This window comes from Equus przewalskii, chromosome 2, assembly GCF_037783145.1.
Source record: "Equus przewalskii isolate Varuska chromosome 2, EquPr2, whole genome shotgun sequence".
NCBI lineage: Eukaryota > Metazoa > Chordata > Mammalia > Perissodactyla > Equidae > Equus > Equus przewalskii.
Genome location: NC_091832.1, coordinates 8542744 through 8565109, shown reverse-complemented (window position 1 = coordinate 8565109; position 22366 = coordinate 8542744). Strand labels below are relative to the sequence as shown.

At 41.8% G+C, this 22366-nt stretch overlaps 1 protein-coding gene and 1 long non-coding RNA gene across 6 annotated transcripts in view; one reads left to right on the top strand and one right to left on the bottom strand.

Annotated features, from left to right (window-relative positions):
• Positions 1–22366, bottom strand: part of FAF1 (Fas associated factor 1) — a 473410-nt gene that overhangs the window by 3649 nt on the left and 447395 nt on the right. The window lies entirely within an intron of this gene.
• The window catches only part of LOC139081901 (uncharacterized), a 29077-nt gene continuing 27199 nt past the window's right edge, over positions 20489–22366 (top strand). Inside the window, exon 1 of the long non-coding RNA XR_011537373.1 lies at positions 20489–20602. This is a non-coding gene — a long non-coding RNA (uncharacterized lncRNA). The remainder of the gene's footprint in view (positions 20603–22366) is intronic.

Here is a 22366-nt window from a genome sequence, read left to right as displayed (position 1 = left end):
CTTTTTGCTCATCATCATCATCATCATCATAGCAGCAATTATCATTTATTGAATGCCTACCATGTAGCCGGAACCATGCTAAGTACTTCATATATAATACCTTAACTAGTCCTCAAAACAGCCAAGTGAAGTAGGTATGATTGCTGCCATTTTACAGTTGAAGACACCATGGGTTATCTTGCCCAAGGTTGCAGGTGGAATAAGATTTGAAAGTCAAGTCTGTCTGACTCCAAAGCTCAGGATAACCAGAAAGCTTCTGGCCAAGAAGTCAATGGGTTGCCTTGGACAAATGGAGGGGTAGGGCGGGGAGAGGTGAGTGCACGCTCTATTGTCCCTAGAAGCATTCAAATAATGGCTTACTTGGAGATGATGATTTATTTTGTACCAGGCATATTCCACTCACTTCATATTTATAAAATAATTTAATTTTTATAATAACCCTCTGAGGTAGGTTATCTGAGGTAGGTACAACTATTATTCCCATTTTACAGATGACGAAACTGAGTCATGGTGCAGATTAAGTAACTTGCCCAAGGTCTCAAAGTTATTAAGGGCAGAGCCAGTATATGAATCAAGGCAATCTAGCTTTGGAATACATATGTTTAACTCTAGACTATTCCGCCAGAGGTGTTGCTAAGAGTACTAGGATCCACACAGAAAAAGAAGTGGGATGAGATGACCCTGAGGTTGTTTCTAACCAAGCTTCCAGGATATAAGATCTTCACTTTAAGAATGGCAAAAGGTCAAGGGTCAGTAAAAAAATCCTGAAATGTTTATAAAATACGAATACAAAAACCCAATCTGAGCTTGTGTTCTGCCATTTACTTGGGACTTTACTGAATTATTGACTCTCTAAATCAACAGAGAAACCCATCCTTTGGGACTCCTTGGGGGAGGGGGAGTATTCTCAGATAAGTATGGCCTGTGTATGTTAGAAAAGGAAAGTCAACCATCTTGACATTTTATTCATTATACTTAGGAAACTTGAATGGATATATTTTCTAACTAATTTAATGTTTTAGCAAATTGGCTTTGTGAAACATGTTTATGGTAGCAAAAATGGGACATGTTTTCCACCAAACAGAGCCATTCTTTTCTAGGTTAATTTTCTCAGCAGTTTGAACTTTCATATACATCTTATTTTTATTACTTTTCTGAAAAAGTATAACATTGCTGCTGAGAAAGATGTGAACCAACGTGACAGATTTCCGTCTTGGCCCCACTGAGTGAGCCCCAGAATGCTGAGGTGGGAAAGCTCTTTAAATGCCAAACAGTCCAACTCCTTCATCTCACAGGTGGGCAACCTGAGGCTCAGAGAAGTCAAGTGACTTGGCCCTGGTCACACAGTTCATAAGGTGCAGATGCAGTACTGTACCCCAGAGTTTCTGACTTCTCTTTTGGGGCACTTTCTAGCCACACCATTCTGCTTCTTACTTTTTTTTTTTTAACACTTAACCATAAATATAATACTATTACTAGGCTGGGAGTTACTCGAGGGCAGGAGCTGAATAATACTAAAAATAATAGTATCAGTAATTATGCATAGAAACTTATAGTTTGCAAGGTATTTACATAAACATTAATTCACAATCATGTAGGGCAGGTATTATTATCAAGCCTTTTAATTTAATCTTGCTAATTAATTTTATTTTAAAATTGAATAAAGGAAAGTCTGGATCTAATATTTTCACATTTAGAAAAAATGCTAGGTTCAGCAAATGGTGCTGGAACAATTGAACATTCACATGCAAAAAAGTGAATCTAGATGCAGACCTTACACCCTTCACAAAAATTAACTCAAAATGGATCACAGACTTAAATGTAAACCACAGAACTATAAAATTGTTAGGAGACAACATAGGAGAAAATCTAGATGACCTTGGGTATGGCAATGACTTTTAGATACAACACTGAAGGCACAATCCATGAAAGAAATAATTGATAAGCTGGACTTCATTAAAATTAAAAACTTCTGCTCTGCAAAAGACACTGTCAAGAGAATGAGAAAACAAGCTAGAGACTGGGGGAAAATATTTGCAAAAGGCACATCTGATAAAGAACTATTATCCAAAATATACAAAGAACTCTTAAAACTCAACAATAAGAAAATGAACAACCCAATTAAAAAATGGGCCAAAGATCTTAAAGATACCTCACCAAAGAAGATATACAGATGGCAAATAAGCATGTGAAAAGACGCTCTACCATATGTCATCAGGAAGACGCAAATTAAAACATCAATGAGATATTATTATACACCTATTACAACGGCCAAAATCCAGAACATGGACACCACCAAATGCTGGTGAGGATGTGGAGCAACAGGAATGCTCACTCACTGCTGGTGGGAACGAAAAATGGCCCCAGCCACTGTGGAAGACAGTTTGGTGGTTTCTTATAGAACTAAACACACTCTTACTACACAATCCAGTAATTGCACTCCTTGGTATTTACCTTAAACAGCTCAAAACCTATGTCCACACAAAAACCTGCATACAGATGTTTATAGCACCTTTATTCATAATTGCCAAAACTTGAAAGCCACCACGATGTCCTTCCTTAGATGAATGGATAAACAAACTATGTACATCCAGACAATGGAATATTATTCACTGCTAAAAAGAAATGAGCTGTCAAGCCATGAAAAGACATGGAGGACTCTTAAATGCATATTACTAAGTGAAAAAAGCCAATTTGAAAAGGCTACATACTGTATGATTCCAACTACGTGACATTTTGGAAAAGGCAAAACCATGGAGACAGTAAAAAGACCACTAGTTGCCAGGGGTTGGGGGGAGAGGGATGGATAGGCAGAGCACAGGGGATTCTTAGGGCAGTGGAAATACTCTGTATGATACTGTAATGAGAGACATACGTCATTCATTTGTCCAAACCAATAGAATGTACAACACCAAGAGTGAACCCTGATGTAAAGTATGGACTTTGGGTGATTATGATATCAATGTAGGTTCATAGATCTTAACAAGTGTGCCACTCTGGTGGGGCATGCTGATAATGGGGGAGGTTATGCATGTGTCGGTGCAGGGAGTATATGGGAAATCTCTGTACTTTCTGCTCGATTTTGCTATGAACCTAAAACTGCTCTAAAAAATTAGTCTTTAAAAAGAACCACTAGGTTGAACTTTTTAAGGTTCCCAAAGTATTTTAACAGCTTATGGGGAAACGCACTGCAGTAGGACTTGGAAATCATGCCTTGGGAATAAGCCCCACTCTGTGGATTCAGAAACTAGACCCAGAGATAGGGTTTGCCTATGATCACACATCATAAGTGGTTGAGGCGGAACCAGAACCCAAGCCTTCTGTCTTGTTTCCTTGCCTCTCCCACCTCCCACAAGTGGCCTATCAGAGTTCCCTCTCACTCCATGAGTTACAGCCCTCAGGTTCAGTGTGTGAAATTGGGAAGCAATAAACCACCAACAGTTTCTCAAAATGTATTCTTGCTTTTAGAGTAGAATTTGCATTTCAGAAAGTTCTAGCATCTTCAAGGGGAGAAAAGCTCTGTTCTCAGATTTTCTCTAGTATTTGCCTGCTCCCCTCTGATGACGAACAACCACCAACCATTTTTGGGACTGTGTGCTAGCAGTAGTGTGAGCAGGGGGAGCCCTGTGCAGCCTGACCCCTAGGAGCAACGTGCCACACCAGCAGAAAATTTACAAGCCTTTTGTAGCTCACACAGAGAGCAAACACTGGAATTTCACCCATGTCCCTTCTCCTTCCTCTCCCCTGAGTGATGTGAAGGACAGCCAGGTTCCATCCTCTACATCAGATACAGACAGACAGACCACACAGACAGCCACACAGACACACCACAAAAAAACTTCCCCAAGTATAAGGAAATCCTCCCCTTAGTTATGGATCACCTCCTGAAAGTCCTCCCTCCCCTCGCAGCCGTCAGCAAGCTCTCCCTCCTTCACAGTCCTCTATACCGACTGCCAAGGCTGTGCACTGTCTAATGTTGTCTGGATGTAAAGGGCCAGAATGTATAGGTTCCAGTTCTGGCTCTAGTGGTACAAGTTTGGATAAGCCACATGTCTTCTCTAACTTTAATTTTTGCATTTAAAAAAATGTGGGCATTAGTGATTCAATGGAGTAAACTGGGCTGCAGTTGGGCTTTGGAAATAGAAACACTTGGGTTCAAATTTCATCTCTTAGCCATGTCAGGAAGATGCTTAGAGCTCCAGCTTCCTTCTCCACTGGGTGAAAGGGTTGTAGGGATTAAAACAGCCATCACAGAACCTGAGACACGGAAACTATTACGATTCAATGCCTTCTTCATGTCTTAGTAGATGCCACCTGTATGGTGTGAGCTCCCTAATGGCTGGAGTGGTTGAAGTGTGGTCTAGGGACAGAGACCTGGGTTGGATCCCCAATGCTATAACCTCCTAACTATCTGATGATCTTGGGTAAGTTACTTAACTTTCTGGTTCACTGTTTTCTTTATTTATAAAACTGAGACCTTTTTTTGCCATAACCCATGAAGGAATTATTTCACATTCATGCTTCCCCAAGAAGGGACTCTTGGATGCTCTCCCTCTCTCTCACACAGGTGAGAAGAGAGCTATCTGCTTGGTGAGTATGAGAGAAGAATCTGAGCTCAGCCCCTTCTTCTTCCTTTTCCAGAGCCAACCTGCTCTCCAGCTACAAGGTACAAGGGCCTGCAGTGTCCAGCTGTGCCAAGGACTCTTGGGTACAAGAGAAGGCAAGTCTCTAACTTAGGGACAAAGAACATATCAACCCCTTGGCTGCAGATCCCAAATTACAATCTATAATCAACTTTTTCAGTATCAAAGGTGATATTTTTATCCCCCCTTGAGTCCTATGTCTATTTTTCAATTGGTCTTATGTCTTTCAATTAGTCTCGAACTAGTTAAGTGGGAGGGTATTATCTAAGGGCCCTTAAACCCCAAATATCCCCACAGCACTAAGCAAGTGCTTAACAATTATGATTTGATGTAACTTGATGCAAGGGTCACAGCTCCTTTTTCCCAAAGTCTGTTCAGCCTTCATTAGAAGATGACAGAGTCGCCGAGTCAGGGCATAAATCAATTCTAAAATGCATTTCCCACCTGTAACATAAAGCTACAACAAAGCTTATTCTTAAAGAGATGCTTCTTTAAAACGAAGTTATTTGAACACCAAATGAATGTGCTTCCTTCTGAAGAATGCATAAATAATAGTAATGACTACTATTTTACAGCTCTCAAAGCACTTTCACATACATTACCTAAACCTCAGAGTCATCCTAAGAGACTGGACTAATTTATCCTCATTTTTACAGATGAGGACACCAAAACTCAAATAGGGACATTACTTATACACAACCACACAACTAGAAATTGGTGGAGCTCACATTTGAACCCAGGTCTTCTCACTTCAAATCCCGAGTTCCTTCTACTCTGAGGCAGCACAAGGCTGCAAATGTACGTTCCCAGATTATAGTGAAGCTGAATATATCTGCTTTTGGTTTTGTTCAAAATTAGCGTTTACTTTGAACTTGGGAGAACAACTGATCAATTTGATATGCTATGAGAAACCTATTCTGTTAGCTACTCTATGAGAAAAAACATGCATATTAAATATCAAAAGTTTAAAAAATAATTATAAATGTCACCACCACCAAAAAAGTTACCATTTATTTGGCATTTAGAAGTGTTGGGCCCTATACTAGTTGTTCTATATAGTATCTAATTAAATGGTCACAACGATCCTATGAGCTAAGTGTTCCTATTATTCCTATGTTATAAATGGATTCTCTGAGGTCAAAAATGGTTAAAGGACTTGCCTAAGATTACATAGCTAGGAAAGAGAAGGCAAGAATTTGCACTCAGGTTTGTGAGCTTCCAGACTGTATCTTCGTTGCCTCTTAACCTCTGATCCAACTTTTTTTTTTTTGAGGAAGACTGGCCCTGAGCTAACATCCATGCCCATCTTCCTCTACTTTATATGTAGGATGCCTACCACAGCATGGCGTGCCAAGCAGTGCCATGTCCACACCTGGGATCCGAACTGATGAACCCCAAGCCGCCAAAGTGGAACAGGCCGACCCCTCATCTGACTTCTAAACAGGGGACAGTTAATGTGACTGACTGACTTTCCCTTGGGCATAATGAAAGCGAGCACTCTGCAGCTGTGTCATGGCTCAGGTCCCTGTTGTGGTACGGGCTTTGTCGTTTCCCACAGGCACACAGGCTATCTTTTGTTACTAATTTGGTCCTAACAGCTAATTGTCCACTTTCTTTAAACACCTTTTGATGAGCTGGGAATCCCTGAAGAGGGCCGTTACACCCACAAAGTATCAGAGGGAGAACTTAATCTTGATCTGATGAGGGTGTGAAAAGTCTGTGGTAACTGTAAAGTCTTTTGCAAACATTAAGGGATTGCCAATCATTATCATCATCATCTCCATAATCATCATCATCAACCACAACAATGCCAGTTGTGGCTTCTAGCAACTTCTCTACATTTGCTGCAGGTGGTAATGCAACCCCCAAAGGAACTTCTAACCTGGAAGGGTCCCACTGTGGGACTACCTTATGGCTTATTTCCATCCTGGATTCCTGTGTAGTTTCTGGACCAATATGTCTCATTGGATCACATGAAAGAAGTGGCACTGGGTGGAGGGTTTCCAGGAAACAGTGACGGATGCTCCTCTTTCCATTACTAAACTGTAGTAGAACAACTAGGGTGCTAGAGAGTAAGGTTGGGTGGGTTTCTGTAGCTGTAGACCATAGGGTGCCTACAGGACATTTTCTTTCCTTGACTTTTTTTTTAGGTGAGAAGGGAGAATGAAAGAAAAGTTAACGGAAGAACAAAGGGAGAGAAGACTAACGTGACAAAGGGATGGAAATTGTATCTTGTGGGCTGCCCTATCTGTTCTTTGTTTTATCACATGATAATAATAACAACAGTTAACATTTATTGGGAGCGTGCTAGGTGCTAATGTTCTAAGTGCTTTATAAGCACTACACAACCCCAAGAGGGAGGTACTATTACCTCCACTTTAAAAATGAGGAATAGCAGCTCAGAGAGATTATATAACCTGTCTAAGATTGCACAGGCAGGAAGTGGTGTAGCAAGGATTTAAAACTAGGTCTGGCTCCAAAGTCTGTTCTTACCCACTACATTAGATAATTTTAGTACTATAGTCACATATTAGACTATTCTAAGTCTCTTGCTTGGAAGGACTGTTCCCTTCGTGTAACTGAAGCACATGTCTCTTCATAACAGAGTATATTACTACCTCAGGCATTTGGGCAAATTTCACTCATCTCGCTCCTCAATTATCACAGACCTAGTGACTATTAGAGCTGGAGGGGTCTTTAGAGGTCATCTCTGTAACAGATGGGGACAGAAAACCCCCAGTGAGAGGAAAGAACTTACCCTAGGCTACTCAGCATTCATGGCAGATCTGGGACCAAATCTGGATTCTTCATTCCCAGCCTGTGCTTTTAGACAGGCTGTTTAATGAGGACACCAACTCTAAAGTGTTACTAATGTCAAAATGGCCTCAAACTTGGCACACTGTCAGGGAGACCCTGAACACCAAACAAAAGATGTGACCCTCTCTTTGCATTGGTATCCCTATGGTGGCTTTGGTCACTATACTACTAAACAACAGCAGTGGGGGAGGCCCAGAGGGAATAGAGGGGCTTCTATCAAGAGGGGTGGGGTGGGGTGGGGAGGAGAAAGCTTCTTTAGTCTAGAAACAGAAGAGTGAACATAAAAAGAATAAAAGAATAAAGAGCACAAAGAGAGTAAGAATAGGCACGTCTCCTCATCCTGGGGAGCCAATTCCCAAGACTATTCCCTCTCGGGTTCTGGAAAAACGATTTCAAGTAAATAAAAGTCCTGCTTTACCGAGCAGTTTGCAGGCTTGCTGAGCCTGAAAGCTTAATACACGGGGCAGAGGCCAATTCACGAATGAGGAGTCTGGTGTGCGGCAAGAGAAATCTAGTGCACCTTAGCCCCAGCAGTGTGCCAGGGCACAGGTGAGCCAAGATGCTGGCCTCCTCACCCCCCAAGGCAGCCACAATCCTCAAGGCTGGATTGCTTCTGACCCGCAGCATCCTAGTATGGTTCCCCCAATGAGGCACACAAACATTTTCAACATAGCCATTGATTTGAAAAAGCCTGGAAGCACCGATCTAGGGGACATGCCTCACTTTTGGAGGCTGATAGCATGGAGGGCAGCCAGGTCCTTGACTAAGAGGTTCCTAAGATGCCTCTGAGAAAAGATTGGTCCACAACGTTAACCACGTTAACCACGTGTTTGGAGAAAAACTTGTTAACCCCTTAGGTTCAGAACGGTTACCTCAGCTTAAAAACCTTTTGAGAAACCCTGATCATTGTTTGCCCCAGAGTTTCACCCCTAGCTGTGGATTAAGTGATAATTAGGAGGCAGGAAGACAAAGCACTGCTGGGTTTTGAATCCTAGTTCTGCATGTATGCTCTTGAGCAAGTCGTTTAACCTCTAGAAGACTCAAATTTCTCATCTGTAAGCTGGTGAGAACATCACCTAACACCTAATAGACTCCAAAAGACCCTTTCCCTCTGGGTCTCTCCTTCGCACTGCCAAGAGAGACAGAGACAGAGAGAGAGAGAGAGAGAGAGAGAGTTGAAAAAAATATCTGATCCTGTCTCTCTCCTACTTAAAATTCTTACAGGATTTCTAACTGCGACAGGATGGTCCCCTCTTGCTTTGGCCCCATTTTCCCAATTTGTAAATGGGTGGTATTCCGGCAAGGCTCATAGCACATGTCTAATGGACCACATGGCTGGAAAGATAGTTTGGAGATAGATCGTGAAAGGCTTGAATGTCTTCTTAGGTTTAGTTTAAACTTCTGAAAAAAAAACCTTTTCTCCCTGGCTTTGGAGAGATCTAGAGTGGCATGCTCGATGTGTTCTTTAGGTAGAGCGGCTAGGGAGAAAGTGAGCATTTTGAATGCATTTTAATACTCAAGCAGGACCATGCGAGCTGGTGCGTGCGTGCGTGCGTAACTCTGCATGCGAACACCGCTCAAGAGTTGGCGCTTTGAACAGGAGTTAAAAGAGTTGAGTCCCTAACGACATACAAAAGACTTGCCGGTGTGATTTATTCTGATGTATTTACTTATCCAATTACCAAAACAGCAGGAGATCATTAAATTTTCTAGTTACCAGATGCAGCACGTTCAATATCTTAAATGTTACCAAGGCGCTCTCTGAGCTATTTTGATATTACATTTCATCTGCCCAAAAGCTTATGAAACTGGAAGGCAAGAACCATGAACAGAGCAGGTGTTTTCTTTGAAGATTGGTCCAGCAGGCACCTGTATAATACCAAACTTACCAGAAACTCCCAAACTCTCTCCTGGAGTTAAGGAAAAGTACCACCAGGAGAAGCAAAAGTATTTAGGAGAGAAGATGCTGAGGAAGTAGTACTTGAAGGTGGCTGGATATATTCAGGGCTCAGAGTAGAAGAGGAAAGAAGGCGAACAACACCCTCTGGGAGACTGTGAACCTGGCCACTAACCCTACCATACTGCTTCTGACTCCCTGTATGACCTTGGACAAGTCACTTTTCCTCCTGAGTTTCCTTGTCTGTTAAATAAGGACATTGCATCTGATGCACCACCTCATACGCCTGCTATGAGCATCAAGACAGCTTGTCTTCCACTGTACTTAATGCGAATGTCTCCTGGATAAGACTGAGCCACTTAGAGACAGAAACTGTATGTTTCCTGTTTCTGTGTTTCCAGCTTCCAGCAAAAAACCTGGTGTATTACATGCTCTCAATAAATGCTTGTTGAATAAACGATCAAATCAGAGAATGCACATCATGGAACACAGAAAAACACAGAGCAAGCCTTTATTAACAACATTTTAAGAGTTAAGTAGCAAAATAGATGTTTATTCTATTTTATTGTGAAAAAATACATCAAATAGTGATATCTGGGCCTAAACTTTTTGAAAGGGTAGTGGTGACTTGGTACCTACATTCTTTCTCTAAATACTATCCCCTCAGACCCTATGCTCCAGCCAATTACAGCAGTTTGCTATTCCCCAAATATGTCTTTTCCTCCCTGAACCTTTGTTTATGTTGTTTCCTCTATTGGACTGTCCTTCTTCCCCAATTTCACCTGGTGAAAACTTACATATCCTTCAAGGATCAGCTCAAATGTTACTTCATCCACAAAACTAGGCTTAAGTGACAGAACCTAAATTAATCTTTCTCCTGTTCCTTGTAACAGAGTTAATCATAGGTGGCATCTTCTTCCATTCCCTGGGCCATACATGTTCATTGTGGTCTCACCCTCATGTGCCTATGCCACTGCCCCGCATGTGGTCAATCAACGTCTGTTGTGCTGATACCTTTGTTTCACCTTGGGCTCCCCAGACAAAGTGCTGCCAAGGTCTGCTGGCAGACTCAAGGTCAGTGTTTAAAGTGAAATGTAGACATTGGCAATGCCAACCTTGTCCTTTGCTAAAACAGCACTCCTATACTTTGACCAGGAAAAGCAACCCATTTCTGAGGCTCTAGCTCAGAGGATCAGCTGCAGTCTCACACTGGGTTATCTATGTATTGTGCCTCTCAGGTAATTCTGCAGATGTCTGTGAGTTGTCTCTTCAGTTAGGTTGAATTCTGAGGGCATATAATGAGGTCTCACTGGCTATCTATCCCCAGGGCCTAGTCCACGGCAGGAAACAGTGTGGATTCAATAAATGTTTGCTGAAAGACTGACCTACTGAATGGCTGAATGGAGGCTCCCCACTCCTCCCTAGAGCATCCACCAATCCCAGGAAAGGAGTCAAGAGGAGCTGCTTCCCCCAGACCTCCTCCCCTAGCCTCACTCCCACAGCAGGCAGAGCCTGTCAGTGACACCATTAGCAGCTCGCGCCAGCAGGTTCCCCGGGCTCTGCTCTCTCTGGTCCTTGCCTCAGTCAGTCCTGCTGCAAAGACATAGGGACTGACAATAAGTTTGCATCAGTTGCCCTTTCAGAAGGGACAGATTTTTCCCTATTTAAACTGCTGTTGGAATTAGCTAATTAGAAGGATTTAAAAAATCTTAATACTCTAAACAGAGAAAACTGGTTCTGAATTATTAAGCGACATTTTCAATGCATTTGAATAACCTTAAGTGACTTAGCTGCCACCTGATCCTAAGCTCTGGCTCAGATAAATAAATGTGAAATATTGTCAAAGCTCCAGCTTATAGGAGCCTCCAGCTACAGTAGATAAAAGCTTAAGTCCCCATAAACTGCCAGGGACAGAGACATTCTCATAGAAAAAGAGCGAGAGAAGATGATCTTAAATAAAGCCAGTAGGACCAGGAAGTCGTGGTTTTGCTCTAGTTTTCAGAAGACAGTTGTCAAAGGGGCAGGTGTTATCTGTATCCAGGTCATTTAATCATAGAATCACACAGTATAAGGGCTGAAAGAAGATTAAGAAAGCACTTATTTTAATCTCTTCATATTTCAGATGAGGAAAATAAGACCCAGAGGAGGATGTATCTTGCTTGAGATCACACAACAAATGGCTGGAAGAATCAAAATTCTGCCCCAGGATGCACGGCTCCTAGCTTAGTCCCCTTCCTACTACATCATATTCTTCTGAGAATGTCCCGTTAGAGATGTCAAAATGAGAGGCTGACAATTGGCTGTTAAAAAACACCTGAAAATTTTAACTACATGGGTGACTTCTGGAGCTTAAATTCCAGGGACTCCACGGTTTGTTCTCCAGACTCTGGAATTCCCTGCCACGACCATGTGCCAGGGTTGGGGGGAGGGAGGGTGAAACCCGGAATAAGTGAGGGTGAATGTCACTACAATGTGATAGCCCCTCTCTTGCCTATCCTCAAGCCACTAGGGTAACATGAGTTTCCGCTTGGTGAGATGGAAAATACAAAACCCAAAACTAAATGAAAACAGTGGCTACATGAGTGGGTAGGGATATTTTATTTCTTCTTATTTATTTACTAAACAAATATTTCCTGAGTGTTTACTACAGTGTCAGAAACCATGCTGGCACAGGATATAACACTGAACAAGGCACTATCTCTGCTCTCAAGGAGTGGAGAGTTTAGGGCAGGATGCAGACAAGAAATCAGCCCATTGCAATTCAGAACAGTAAAGGCTACAAAAGGGGAGAGGGCAGCAAGGGAGCACGAGGAAGGTAAACAACTAACTCAGTCCCGGGGGTCAATTAGCTTCATATTTATCTTTCTTTCTTGTCTCATTCTAATATGCACAACTGTTTCCTACAGTATAATTACCCACTTTACTGACTTACACTTTCATATACAATAAACCAGCATTAGTTGCTTATACGTGCCAGGCACTGTACTAGGGCACACTGAGATGAGTTACACATAATCCCAAATAATTCAGACGTGATGTGTACAGGTCTTCTTTTGTTTAAAAAATGTCTATCTAACTCACTTTGTGGCTATGTAAACCTGGGTCAACCATTTCTGCCTTTGGTGTCTTTTGCTTTCCCTAGGCCTTGGTCAAGTTACTCACTTCTTTGCCTCTTGGTTTTTTCACCTATACGACATCGTCTTTTTTAGTCATCATAATCTAAAGTGCAGGCATGAGGAAGGCCTGTTCACACAAGGCTCTTACATAAAGTCAATCAGAAGAAGGAAAGTGAAATAAACTGGGAAATGTCAAAAAAATCTTCAGGTTTGGGATCAGTTATGGACATTAAACCTGAAGCCTTGAGGTCCTGCTTCTGGGTGAAGAGCAGGGTGTGGTCTGGGTAAACTGGGGCTGGAGCTGGAGTGGAGCTGGCACTGCAGCGAGGCCCGGGGGATATGACCTGTCGATGCATGTGCTAACGCTTTCTCCAACTCTAGTACTGGCTTTGAAAATTACAAGGAGTGTCTAGAAAAGGTTAATCTGCGCATATACACGTTGGCAGTTGTTTGTATTTACAATGGGTTATTATACAGACGTTAAGCGAGCAAAGCGTGTCTGCAGAAGCACCTGGAATACTGAGCACAGAACTAATGATTTTTTATTTATGGCTGGATGGAGTTAGATTGGATTGTATGTAGGCCTTCAAAAGTTTATTTGATTTCTGATATAGCAATTTTGAATGGGACAGTGCTTTATAAACACCTTAGAAAATTAAGTTCTAGGGCAAAGTAAATAATTTTGTAAAGGTTTAAATACATCAACATACCTATACATAATCAGTAACAGTAACTCCATATTACATTCAGCATGGCATGGGGAAAGGACCTGGGTTTTGGGAATCAAATACTGGTAATGACATTTAGTGCAACCTTGAGAAATATACGCTCTCTAAGCTTCTATGTCTTCATCTGTAAAATGGGGAGAATATCTATCTTTCAGAGAACGAATACAGTTGATTGTGCATATAAAAGGCACACACAAAAAGGCTTTATTCATTGTCATCACTCCCTACTACTCCAAGTCCTTCAGAAAGGGGCAAAAGCAGATTTCATTAAGGCTCTGAATTTCACTCAGCTCCCTTGAAATGGCTGTAATTGCCTCAAACATATTTTAAAAACTCCTGTGTATTCCTTGATCGGGTCAGGGGCATGCAATGGTGGGTGTTCTTCTATAATACCACTGGTTCTCTCAGTACCTCGGTGGGTTAGCAAGATCCTCTCCTCTCTTTCCCATCAACTGCATCATAACAGCTTAGACTACTGAGCATTACTATGTGCTAGTGCTTTAGAAATATCACTTCATTTCATTTTTACAACAGCCCCGTGAAGTAGATAATATCACTATTATCCTAATCTTATAGATGAGGAAACTGAGCTACACAGAGGTTAAGTAATTTGCTCAAGATCAAACAGCTAGGAAACGGCAGAGTTGAATTCAGCCTGGGATTCCAGAAACCAATCTTTTAACCACTACCCTATACTGTCTCTCTAACACTCATCTCGTTCAAATCCGCTCCAGTCACTGCCAGGGGCATTTTCTGGTGTTGAGCCAGTCTCACAGTTTAAATCTCTTTACTCTCTGTTAGAAAACACCTAGACTTTCTCCTGGTACCTCAGACTCAACAAATCCCAGTGAATCTGCCTCCTCTGCCTTTCTTGGTGTCTGCACTTGGTAACTACCATCTTTCTAGTCATTCAGGCTGGGAACCTTTAAGTCATCTCTGACAACTTCTTCTTCCTACCCTCCCCACCCTGACATAGCTACACAATCACCAAATCCCATAGATTCTTCCTTCATCCTGGTTCCACCACCTTTTCTTCATCCCCACTGCTGCCATCTTAGTTCAGACTCCCACAGCTTGTTGTCTTGTCTATTGCAATAATTCTATCTGGTCTCCCTTTCCCAGGCTCTCCCTACTCTAATCCTTCCAGATAAAGATAGTCAACAAGTTTGAGACAGTAGGGAAAAGGCAGAAATGTGGAATCAAAAGACCTAGGTGGAGCCATTGCTCTGCAACTTATTAGCTTTGTCAATTTGTGTTAGCCATTTGGCAGCTCTAAGCCTAAATTTCTTATCTTTAATACAGGGTTAACATCTACTTTAACTAGTGTGAATTTCCACTGGAATTGGTTTTGTGAGGGCAAAAATTTTGTCTAGCCTATTCACTACCATATCCCCAATGTCTTGTGCATAAGAAATGCTCAAATAATATTTGTTGGATTAATGCATAGAAGATTCTTCAGTATTTTTTCATTTCCTATCTCATTTCCCTCCATGCCCAACTTCATATCCTAAATTCCAACAGAGCAAACTGTGTGCAATTCCCCAAACATCATGCTGGTTTATATTCCTAGGGTTTTGTTCATACGTCTGCTCAGCAAATGGTCATTCCTATTTTTTTAAAGCTTTTTGCTTTGAAAAAATTATAAACTCACAGGATGTTGCAAAAATAGTAAAGTCCCTTGTATTTTTCACCTAGCTTCCCCCAATGGTACCATCTTATATAACTATAGTATAACATCAAAACCAGGAAATTGACATTGGTATGATACTATTAACTAGGCTATAGGCCTTATTCACATTTCATCAGTTTTTATGCGTATTCATTTGAGTGTGTGCATGTGAATAGTTACATGCAATTTTATCTCATGTGCAGATTTGCGTAACCACCCCCACAATCAAGATGCAGAATGAGACCACAAAATTTAGTCATACCCACCCCCTATAACTATACCCTCTTTCTCCTTATTCCCTGGCAACCACTAATTTGTTTTCCCTCTTTATAATTTTGACACTTCAAGAATGTCATATAAATGGAATCATACAGTATATAACCTTTTGAGATTAACTTTTTTCGCTCAGCATAATGCCCTTAGAGATCCATCCAAGTTGTTGCACGTATCAAGAGTTCATTCCTGGGGCCGGCCCCGTGGCCGAGTGGTTGGGTTCACGTGCTCCACTCCGGTGGCCCAGGGTTTCACCAGTTTGGAGCCTGGGCGTGGATGTGGCACCGCTCATCAGGCCACGGTGAGGCGGCATCCCACATGCCACAACTAGAAGGACCCACAACTAAAAAAATATACAACCACGTACTGGGGGGATTTGGGGAGAAAAAGCAAAAAAAACCCCAAAACCTCAAAAAAAACCCAGAAAGAGTTCATTCCTTTTTATTGCTGAGAAGTACTCCACTACTCCTTTTTTAAAAATACTGGCTCAAACCCTGTTTCTTCTGTGAAGTTTTACAGACCTCCAAGTAGAACTAAACCCTCTGCTATCCTTGGGTTCCCACTATAGCTGGCAGAGACTGTCACAGCACTTTTGACCTTTGAATATCTTGATTGGTTTGCTCATTTATAAGGCCTTTGGTCATATCTTTGTATCTTTAGTGCCTAGCAAGTACCTGGTAAAACTAACTATGTATTAAATGTTTATCAAATTAATGAATATAGCTAACTTACAAATTACATGTAAAAGTGTCTTGAAAATGGCAAAATGCTATGCAAATGTTCCTAAAAGGCTGCATAGCTCACATATTATCATCAATCCTCATTATTCCAGATTTCATATTTGTGAATTTGCCTACTTGTTAAAATTTATCTGTAACCCCTAAGTCAATACTTGCAGCACTTTCAAGGCCATTTGAGAACGTGTGCAGAGTGGTGAAAAATTTGAGTTGCCTGATGCACATGTTCCCAGTTGAGGTCAAACAAGGCAATATTCTGCCTTATTGTTTTAGCTTTCATAGTGTTAACAAATCTTCTTCTCATGGGATATTTAGTGTCACGATTTTTGCATGCTTCTGCTTTCTGTTGGTGATTTTGCTGTTTAAAATGGCCTCCAAACAAAATGCTGAAGTGCTTTCCCTAAGTGCAAGAAGGCTGTGATGTGCCTTATGGAGAAAACTGTGTGTTAGATAAGCTTCATTTGGGCACGAGTTATAGTGTTGTTGGCCATGAGTTCATTGTTAATGAATCAACATTATATATTAAATAAGGTGTCTTTAAACAGAAACACACATAAAACAAGGTTATGTATTGATTGGTTGATGAAAATTTGTGATTAGAGACTCTTAGGAACTTAACCTTATATTTCCCCTAGGAGCAATGGTTGAGTATTTGCTAATTCAGTGTTTGCAGCAACTTTATACAACATAACTACTGCAAAAATGAGAACTGACTATACTTCTCAGTTCTAAACCCAACAGTTTCCCACAGCCTACAGAAGAGAATAAGAATACAGTCATTTCTTAACCTCAGGTACGTACTTTGCTCATCACAATTTGCTCCACTGACACAGATCTTTTTGTTCACCCAAATCTGTGTATTCTTCATGTTGCTAGCTTGGCAGTATGTGCCTTGTCCCTGCTAGAGTGATCTCCTGCCCGTATCAGACTTGGCCTTGTAGACCAAGACTGTGTCATAATCATCATCACACCTTCCACAGTGTGCGCCATCCATCCATCCTTCCATCCCTCCTCCATCCACCCACAGTTCAGTGAGCACCTACTCTGTGGTAGGCCTGTGCAGGCCCTGTGCTGGAGACTGCGGGTGCAAAGGCAAATAAGACACAGTATAGCTACTGCCCTAAATGAGCATACAGAGAGCAGGCCTGGAGGACCCTGACATAAATGAGGTAAAAATCTCCATGAGGAAATAAGCTTGTCTCTCACCTTAGGAAAAAGACTGTAAACTAACTCAGGAACGTTTCCAACTATGAGAGAAATCTGCTAGTTTGGTAAAACAGAAGGCAGATATTAAACCCTAGCTACTTGTAGTTGAACACCACTCTCAACCTTTTGTTATTACACATGTAAGGCAGACTGTTTGATATCCTTACTTGAAAGCTGGTAGTTTCCAAACAGTTAATATTGGACAAAGATTCTTTATCCTCTTGAAACCAAAACATAAAAGAAAAAAATAAGGATAGGTAGGAGGGAATGGGGTTGGCGAGAGAAATAATCACCATTACCAACATACCAGTTACTATTACTAGATTCTTACTCTGTTAAATACTATACGTATCAAACATTTTACATTTCTTTTTTTTTTGGTGAGGGAGATTGGCCCTGAGCTAACATCTGTGGCAATCTTCGTCTATTTTTTTACGTGCGATGCCACCACAGCATGGTGTGATGAGCACCAGGATCTGAACCTGTGAACCCCGGGCTGCTGAAGTGGAGCATGCAAACTTAACCGCTATGCCACTGGGCTGGCGCCATTCATTCTTTCATTTAGTGTTCACAACAACCCTTTGAAGTAGGTACTGTTACTCCCATTTTACCAAGAGATTAAATAACCTCTTTAAGATCACGCAATGAAGAGTTGATCCAGAATTCAAGGCCAGGTTCATTTGACTCCACAGCCTGTATATGCTCTTGTTTCAGGCTACAATGCCTCTAAAAGGTGATTGAAAAGAAGAGGCAGTGTTAAATAAATCATCCTTACAGTGTTGATTTGTATTTGCTTGTAAAACAAGCAAGGAAAAATAAATACCAACAACTCCCCCTTTATTTTAAGTAGTCAGTTTGAAAAAAGTGTTGTCCCTCTGCAGTGAGGGAAAGTGGCTGCAGCCTCAAGGACAACCGTAGCGGCTCTGAGCAGACCATTAAGATTTCTGGGCAAGTTTACATCGAATTTGTTGGCATCTTAGAAACAAGGAGATGGCCATCTCCAGGGATTGTGCTTCCCTCAGGTTCTCCTCAAGATTTTCAGCAGAAAATACAGGGAGTTAACTGGTGCTTATTGGTATTCTTCTCAGACTACTTTTATCCTTCGCTACAGGACTAAATTCTGTTACAAGTGAAGGTGAGAGGCAAAGTCAAATGGTTAGGAGTTTCCCAGTTTACAGAATTCTACTACGTATCCAGTAGTAAACCCCAGGAGTGAATTTGAAATGTGAATATCTTAAAAAATGAAATTACATGTGCAGAGAAGAGTTAACCTAACAGGTCTGATGGCTTTTCTTTTAAAAGTGTAGCTTATAAAGTTGGCTCTTGGCTGGCATTTGGGAACTTGGGTTTTGGGAGGGTTCCCACCATTCCTAGAACTGGTAGGAGTAGGTCACTGTGCCTAAACTGTTTGTACAAACAACACAGTTTATGCTGAACATCTGCTTTCCTTCTGGGATTCTGGAATTTTGGTACATGCCAGGCAGAGGACACCTATGTGACCAGCCTCCAATAAAAATCCTCAGTACTGAGTGCCTAATAAGATTCCTTGCTTGACAACATTTCACGTGTTGTCTCAAATCATTGCTGGGGAAATTAAGTGCGTCATGTGTGACTCCACTGGGAAAGGACCCTTGCAAACTTTGCCTGCTTTCCCCTGGACTTAGCCCCATGTGCTATTTCTCTTTGCTGATTTTGCTTTGTATCCTTTTATTGTTATAAATCATAGCCATGAGTATGACTATAGGCTGAGTTCTATGAGATCTGCTAGGGAATCATCAAATCTTGGAGTGATCTTGGACACTCCCTTACCCCCCTCACAGCTGGTGTCAGAAGTGGGATTCAAAAGACTGACTCAGCTCATCAAAATATGGGGAAAGCACTGTTTGGGAAAAGAAAAGATGAAGGGGCAGGGAATGATGAACCTTTGGTGCCTGGGAGGACATGCAATCATTCATCCATGGTATGAAACAGCAGCTGAGCTGCTGTCTGTTGTGAGAGGTAGAAGTTACCTACGGAATTTAAAAATGAAAGATCCAATTCCAGGAGAGTTGACTTGCTGGCTCCCCTGACTGCTTCTGACTGTTCTGTGAGGGGAAAAAGATGCAGGTTTGTAACACCTGTGGTTTCTATTCTCTCTTTCAGGTGGCAAGAGAAAGGGGCACAAAATTCCCCAAGGTGAGCTTTGGATGGGCTAAAAAATGTTTAAAGGTTGTATTGTTCTCTCCTTGAAGTCGGAGGAAAAAAAATTAAACTAGATCCAGGGCTGGAGCACAATTTCAGATAAACCAGAGGGAAAAAAGGGAGAAAAACATTTTAGCCATTTCTTCAGCTTAGCTGTTGTCACCTCTCCTGCAACTGCCAAGTACTGCTCCCTTCCCCACTTCCCATGCATGCCAGCAGGGATCTTCCCCCAGAAACTTTAATATTAACCCTTTAAACACTAAATTTACTACTAGGTGTTTGAGAAAATTGGCAATGAGAAAAACAGGAGGGAATTAAAAAAAAATAATTGGCTTCTATTTTGTGGCTATTGCATCTGGATATACGGTAAAAACTGATATAAAGCATTATATTCTTCTAATTTCATAAACGCAGAGGAATCATCCCAACCAGGGAAATCTGCAAAGAAAAAGTGTTAGTAGAACATAATTTCCCTGCTTTTTGCCACTGGTGAGTGGGTTAGAATTTAAACTCTTTGTGGATTGGAAACAAGTCTCCAGAATTAATGACTTTTGCTCATTGGAGCCTCTGGAAAAAGGGAAACAACATGGAAAAGAGAGGCAATCTCCAGATGGAGATACATCTTGGGAGTCTTAAAAAGCAGTTTTTAGTTTGCTAAGGAGTTCTTATAAAATCAGATGCCTGATGTTTAGAGGCTGATGATTCTCCAGTGTGATGTGCGTATTTTTGAGTAGGTAAAATTTGGACAAGACCAAAAGGGCTTAGGAAAGCCTTGCTTGTCACCTGAACTTGGAACACAGTTGTCTGGCCCTGCAGCATCTTGGCTTTGCTGCTGCTGAAGAGAAGTTGCTGGCTTCTTCTTTTGGAATCCTGAATCCACAGATCCTAGTTATCTGGACCTGACTCTAAACAAAAACCTGATATCGTCTGCTGTGAGCTGTTTCAGCATCACAATGTGCTATGCTGAACTGAAAGCAGGCAGAGGCTCGATAAACAGGACTTTGACTCGGGGACCACTGTGGATACAGGACATCTCTCTGTGGAGCCTGAAACTGAAAACATCATGGATGTTGTCTGCATGGTCTGGGTCACATACAAATGCCCACAGGAAAAGGTTTGTTTTTTGATGAGACCGTCTAAAATCAAGCTGCTAATTGGCTCATATTTTGATACAGAGACTGATTGCATTCCTAAATTGTTACTCCTGCCAAAAGCTGCAAGTCAGGGGAGGGCACATCACAAGGAGCATGACGCCTGTGCCCACTCCTGACAGGTCAGACTCCTGACTTCCTTTGGGAGATGCTCGCTGCTGTTGACTTGCGTCTGACTTCCCAGGTAAGTTGTAGTTTGCAACAATGAACTAATACATAACTTGACTCGACTTCTCTCATCTTTTTCCTGGTACACACACCTTAGAAAGACAGTTTGATTAAATACTGCTGTTCTCCAAAAGGGATTCATCTTTTCTAGCTGTTCACTGGATAAATGAACAGGATGAAAGGGGTAGGAGGCTATGCAAACTCATTTTGAAAATTTTTTATAATTCAGGATTTTGTCCTGACCAATTCCTAAACATGATGTGTTTTTCTGGTTAAGTTGTATAAAAATACTTTTCTATAAAACTCTTTTGTCCCTCTTGCATACCACAATCCTTTCAGAGGAAAGGTTTGGATGAGAACAGGGGATGATTAAAAAAAAAAAAGGTAAAATTATGATTGCTAAATGGAATGCACTGAATTTGTAACAAAGGAGAAAAAACAAAAACAAACAAACAAAATAAAACCCTGATACCTGGGGGGGAAGGAGGAAGGCATTAAAAATCTCTGCTCTTCAAAACTTCCTGGAAACTTTCCCCCTTCCTGAAGGAAAATTCCCATGTCACCTTTCCAAGCTGCTGCGAGTGCTGTCTACCATCACACATGACAGTGGTGACTATGAGACAGCAGGGGTGGCCCCAGCTCATATACTTCCACAGAGAACACTTCCAGATGTCGCCTGCACTCCTGAGGCGGATGAACTGGTGTCATGGATAAGGGAAAGTGTTTGAGACTGACCGCTGTGGATAGTCTCTCTGAAACCAATGGCTGAACTAAATTATTTGGACTGACTGAGAACCCAAGGGTGGGAGGTACCGCAGTGGACCTGACTAATGTATGTCCAGCTTGAAGTGCTAATTGTAAACTTTGTTTCCAGGGGTATCACGTGTGCCCTCTGGGGTTGTACTTCTTGTGTGTACCCTGACATCATGACACTGCCTGAGCTCTAGAAGGAATTCAGGTCACCTTCAACTTAGCCAGAATTGTGCTGTACCTGAATTGATACCTTGGGCCACGTAAAAAAAATTGTTAATACAGAAACTTAAAGAGGAAGCCACTGGCTTTCTAAGATAGACCTTTACAGTTAATGGGCTTTGTTTTAACTGGCTAAGTCCAGGACCCCTAAAAAGCATAACTGAGATCAATACTGCAGTTTGTTCTCATCTGTGTGTAGAGTCCTACTGATCATAATTTTTCTGTAAAGATGCCTTGGTCAAGAGCAAAGAGGGGTGATCTGTGCAGACAAGAGTTAACATAGCAGGCCTGACTACTATTCTTGGAAAGGCTTGCTTACAAGTTTGGCCTTTGGCTGGCATCTGCGAACTTGGTTTTTGGGAGGGTTCCCACCATTCCCGAACTGGTAAGAGTGGCTCACTGTGCCTAAACTGTTCGTACAAATGACAACATTTATGCTGAACCCCTGCTTTCCTTCTGGGATTTTGGACTTTGGTACCCAGGTAGAGGTGCGATCAGCCCGCAGTAAAAACCCTGGGTACTGAGTCCCTAATAAGCTTCCTTGCTTGGTGACATTTCACATGTGTTGTCTCAAATCATTGCTGGGGGCATTCAGCTCATCCCGTGTAACTCTACTGGGAGAGGACCCTTGGAAACTTTGCCTGGTTTCCCCTGGGCTTCACTCCATCTGCCTTTTCTCTTTGCCGATTTTGCTTCGTATCCTTTTGCTGCAGTAAATCATAGCCATGAGAGTGACTACATGCTCAGTCCTGTGAGTCCTCCTAGGAAATCATCGAACCTGGAGGTATGGCGACCCCCCAACACATTA